This window comes from Tupaia chinensis, unplaced genomic scaffold, assembly GCF_000334495.1.
Source record: "Tupaia chinensis unplaced genomic scaffold, TupChi_1.0 Scaffold144165_1, whole genome shotgun sequence".
Classification (NCBI taxonomy): Eukaryota; Metazoa; Chordata; class Mammalia; order Scandentia; family Tupaiidae; genus Tupaia; species Tupaia belangeri.
Genome location: NW_006204021.1, coordinates 241391 through 247166, shown reverse-complemented (window position 1 = coordinate 247166; position 5776 = coordinate 241391). Strand labels below are relative to the sequence as shown.

General features: G+C 37.9%; 1 protein-coding gene across 1 annotated transcript in view; it reads left to right on the top strand.

Annotated features, from left to right (window-relative positions):
- Positions 1-5776, top strand: part of LOC102490457 (nuclear RNA export factor 2-like) — a 62518-nt gene that overhangs the window by 27485 nt on the left and 29257 nt on the right. The gene's annotated exons all lie outside the window — the stretch shown is intronic.

Below are 5776 nucleotides of genomic sequence, written 5' to 3'. Positions count from 1 at the left end.
GGAGATTTAATATTGTTAATGTGTCCAGATTTATTGCAGGTCCTTCCTGATGACCAAACCCAAGTTCAGTTGCCTGCTGCTCAAAGGCCAGTGCTTGAAACACAAGTGTTGGAAATGAAAGGTAGCTTTATTTAGGAAATCAGTGAGCCAGGATGATGGTGAACCAATGTTCAAAGATCATCCCCAAAGTTGCACAGCGAGACAAGGTATTTTAAAGGAAAAGAAGATAAGAAAGCCAGAGGGGGCCACATGCTCTTCTGCACAGCCCCATGGAGACTTGGCACCAGAGTAGCTATGCTCAGGGCTGCTTTGTTCTCAAGTCAGTATCTTTTTCCTCTTTATTTTCTTGTACACACCTGCTCTGTCACTTGTGGTTTCAAGACCCAGCTCCTGTGAAAACTCAGAAAAGTTACAATTAGATATTCTGATGCTAGTTAAACAGTAAAAAAGGTCAGTTAGCCAAAGAGGAGCTAACCATCTTTAAGGGCTAGTCTATTATGTCACGTTTAATATGAAGTTACTTTGGTTTCTTCATGTAGCTTGGTTATATTAAAATGTCAATACTTCCCAAATTTATATACAGATTCAATGCAATTGCAAACCACAACAAAATCTAAGCTAGTTATTTTTTAAGAAATGTACAGGTTAATCCTAAAATTAAAATGAAAATTCAATGAACCAAGAACAAAAAAAATAATCTGTTTTCTTTGAAGAGGTTTTTGCTATAGGGTGTGTGTGCTTGCCAGAAAGACAGAGAAAGACAGAGAGACAGAAAACAAGAACTCACCCCCCAGGAGGGATGGTCATGCCACAGTCCATTCTCCTCCATTCTCCTCTTGGGATTTTGGGCACACACGCACACACACTGGGCGTGAGTTTAAGCCACCAGGTCTGGGACCGGAACTGCAGTGAACTACATGGGAGTCCAGCAACATATGCCAACTTCTGGTCCCTAAAAATAATATTGAAAAATATAATAAAGTTGGGAATCTTATTACAAGGTCATTATAAACTTACTACAAATCTACAATAGTAATCAATACTGGATGGTACAGGCCTAAAAATAGACATATAGATCAAAGTAATAAAATGAGAATAACTCATGCCGGGTACGTGTGTGTGCATACCTAAGATTCTGAAAGGGGAATGGGGTAGAAGGGATTGCAGTCTGGCCATTTCCCCCCGGGAGGTGATTTCTTGCTTTCTGTATCTCTGTTTCTCTCTGTCTCTCTGGCAAGTGCACATGCCCTATAGCAAGAATCTCTCTAAAAACAAGAATAAAAAAATTTTAAAATAAAAACTCTTATCTTTATGGTCAATTGGCTTTCAATCAGAGTGTAAAAAATTAAAAAAATATTCAATGGGTAAAAACTCCACTTTTTTGTTACAGAGACAGTGAGATATCTATTCACAAAAGAATAAATTTATATTTCTATCTCACAGGCAATAAAAAAATAAAAATAAATGGGTCAAAGACCTAAAGTTTGAAACAAAAACTGTAAAACTCTTAAAAGAAAACAGAGAGGTAAATCTTCATGACCTTGAGTTAGACAATGGTATCTGATATATGGCTACAAAAACACAAGAAAAAAAAAATTGATAAAGTGAACTTCATCAAAATTTTAAACTGTTTTACATAAAAGGACACTATCAATAAAGACAACTCAAAGATAAAAAGAAGACTCAGAGATTCAGAGAAAATATTTGCATATTATATATCTGATAAGGGTCTTATACCCAGAATACATAAATAACTCTTAGAACACATTCAAGAAAGACAAGCAGTCCAATTCCAATGGGCAGATATATAAATAAACATTTCTCCAAAAAGTACACATGTCCAAAAAGATATTCAACATCATTATTCATCTGGCAATTATTGGGTTATCAGAAAAGTCATGACGTATTTTTTCTATGCAAAAATGTGTCATGACTTTTCCCACGACCCAATACAAATCAAAAATACACTGAGATATCACTTCACATACACCTAGATAGCTGTTAATTTTAAAAATGAAAATTACAAGTGTTGGCAAAGATAAGGAAAAATTGGAACCTCTATACATTGCTGGTCAGAATGGAAAATGATACAGAACTTACGGAAAACAGTTTGGCAGTTCCTCAAATATTAAACACAAGATTACTATATGACCCAGTAATTCTGCCAAGAGAGATGAAAATATGTGTTCACACAAAAAACATATACATGAATGTTCATAAAAGTGTTATCCATAATAGCCAAAAGGTGAAAACAACCCAAATGCTCATAAATTTATGAATGGATAAATCAAATGTGCTATACCCACACAATGGAATATTATTGAGCCATAAAATAGAATGAAGTTCTGATATATGATGTAACATGGATGAACCTTGAAAATTCTATGCTAAGTGAGAGAAGTCAGTCACAAAGGACTACATTGTATGAGTCTATTTATATAAATGTCCCAAATAAACAAATCTATAAAGACAGATGATAAATGTCCACCAGGGTCTGGGGAAAGGGGAGGATGGGGAGAATTAAGTAGCTAGTAGGTAAGTAGTTGCTGTATTTTTCAGATAATTAAAATTAAACTGTGAGGGTTGCACAAACTTGTAATATATTAGAAAAGCATATCATTGTAAACCTCAAAATGGTGAATATTACATGTGCCTTATATCTCATTTACAAAAATAACTGGAAAATGTTTATATTTTAATTTTCATTTATTTTCTTAAGCCTCTTTTTTAGTCAATATGTATTAAATCTCCTTGTTCTTTTGAACACCTCTGTTTTTCTGCTATGAATTCTAGTGGGCTTGAGTGTTAGTGGGAGATATTTTGGTATTTACTAGATCTCTCTTTATCATTACAGTAGTGTTCATACTGGCATTTATCCTAGTAAAAGAGTAATAAAGCTATAGCAGTGACATTTTGTTGTCTGTACTGTGATAGTAATGGATATCATCTGATCTTCTCCCTCTCTAGGAACCTTCAGGAGAATGTGTAGAACTATACCAGAGTTAATCAGGTCTTCATTATGCACCAGGTAAGGTCTGAGAATTAAGTAGGTAAAAGATGGATGCTTCTGAACTTCCAAGAAGGCAAAAATAGTGGAGGCTTGGTGGGCCAGAAATGAAACTGAGGGAGCCTGGCTCTTTTGATTTCCTGACTTCTTTCCTTTACTTCCTCCAGACTAAGGTCAGGATTCCAGAGAAGGCCTTAAAGAAAATCCCCTAAAAGGAGCCCTTGGATGTCATCTTCATCTTCATTTATATCATGTTTGTTTCTCTTTTCACCAATCTAAGGTCACAACCATGACTAGACTTGAGGTCTGTCTAAGAACCCTAAGTTCCCTTTTAGGCCAGGACCATAACCATCTTACTGGCCATATGTTCTGTGTATTTTCTCCACTTATGGTCATTTAGTTTTGTAATAAAGAGTGACATTATATGTTGTATGTTGTGTGACCTGGTTTGTTCATCCCATGCCCCAACCTTGAGTCCATGGGAGCCAGGAGAGAAAGACCCTGTGGGTCTCTACTTCTCCCTGCCATGTCCATCCCTGGCTGTCCATAGCAGATACTAGTCTTGCCTCCATAAGTAGTTGGCCAGTAAGTCATGATGAGAAAGTATGCACACTGCTTCTAGGTATTATCCTTTGGAGACAGTGTTACTTGGCCAGACATTCCACCTGGAGGCCCACAGAAGCAAGCATGTCATCTGGCACAACAGGGGCTTCGTGAGGATGCCTGCTGGCTAGTGAGGGCTCTGCAAGGAAGCTAAGGACTTGTGTGTCTTCCTTCTTATTTCCAATTATTTGGACATTTTCAAAGATCATACCATGATAGGTTTTATGATGCGCACATAAGCAAATGGGAAATGGGCCTTCCCACAATTTTCACCATGCTTCCATTTGTCTTCCCATCAGCCATACTGACCTTTCCCTTCCTAAAGGTGCAATGTGTAAGAACTCTAATGTTAGCACGTGCAGAGAGAAGGAAAGTCAGCCTGTCTGCCCAGTTCATTCCTAGAGAACTGACACATGTCTATGTTCTTGAGACAGTTCGGCCATTAACTTACTTCTAAACAGTCTATGTTCTTGAGACAGTTCGGCCATTAACACAGAACAACATTAACAACGATTACACAGAAACTCACATTATGAGACCTCATATTATGAGAAAGGTCCCTGTGGGACCTGTGGGACCTTTGGGACCTTTCTCAACAACTGGCTATTATCAACTCCATATTGCAGAGAAGAGTTGGACAGGACATTTGCACAATTTATTTTCCACACTTATGTAATGCTTGCACTTGAGACAACAAGCAGGCATAATTTTTAAAATTAATAATAGTACAAAGTTTTCAGGTTGCAATCCTATAAGTAATGATATTATTATTATGAAGGACCCAGTTTACAAATTATGCCTCCACTTCTTTGCTTGGCATAAGTTACTTCCTACCTCTTGCAACTTTTCAAGTTTATGAGTTTCTTAAAAACACAAACTAAGGCAATATTTGTCATTATGTAACCAGCCTGGTTTCAAGTTCAGTCCAGTGACTGAACCCAAGTTTGGCTGCTCACTGCTCAAAAGCCCAAACTTGAGAGGCAACTGCAGGTGAAAAAGAAAGGTAGCTTTATTTAGGAAACCAGGGACCTGGGGAAATGGTGAACTTATGTTCAAAGACCATCTCCAAAGAAACAGCTTTGGATAAGAGATCTCAAAGGGAAAGAAGAATAGTGGGAAGAAATTCTCTTCTGCACAGCCACATGGAGATTTATTGGCACCAGTACTACTACGCACAAGATCTCTTTGCCCTGAAGACCAGCAGCTCTTTGCTCTGTTTTCTTAGATACTTCTGCTCTTTGACTGGGGTTTCAAGGCCCAGCTCCTGTGAAAATTCAGCAAGGCTATGATTAAATTGTTTTTCCCCCTACAAGTTAAAACAGTAAAACAAGGTCAGTTAGCAAAATTGAATCAAATCATTTTTAGGGGCTAATCTATTATGTGATGTTTAATATAGTTACTTTGGTTACTTCTTGTAGCTCAACTGCAAATCTCCACTGTAAATTATTCAGTCCATTTCTATGGAATAGGGGCAATGATCCATCTTTTGTAACTACTTCCTGCTAAACCGAGGTATAGTAAGGGTTTTGGAATTAAAGATTGTGACATGACAAGAAATGCTGCTTTTAGTTTCCTTTTCTAGGTGGGGGAGGAATTACAGGTACCTGTCTGCTTCTGTGTCAATTAAAAAGTCAATCATTTGATTCCCATCTGTCAATTATATTTGTAGCTCCTTAATAATAGCAATTCTCAGGAGTTGGAGGGAACTCAAAGGTCCATGCTCTCACTAAATGCCAAGTATAGATAGAATTCTGGTAATAAGAGAGAAGTCACCTTGAAGTACCACCATTGACTGTTAACATAATGGTAAACACAGGCAAGACAGGGACCAGCAGTTAGTGTAATGGCTATGTTGCTGAACTCCCATGTAGTTGACCATGGTTTGAGTCCTGGAGCCGGTGCCTTAAACTCACCCTGGGCGTGTGTGCGTGCGTGCCCAAGATCCCAAGAGGAGAATGGAAGAGAAGGGATTGCGGCGTGGCAATCCCCCCCAGGGATTGCTTTCTATCTCTCTGTCTCTCCCTGTCTTTCTGGTGAGCACATGCACCCTATAGCAAAAACCTCTCCAGAAAACAAACAAACAAAAAACAGAAGAAAGTCATGTAAAAAGGAATTCATTTGAACATAAATTTGAGAACTGAAATGGGACATAGCTGGATGAACATA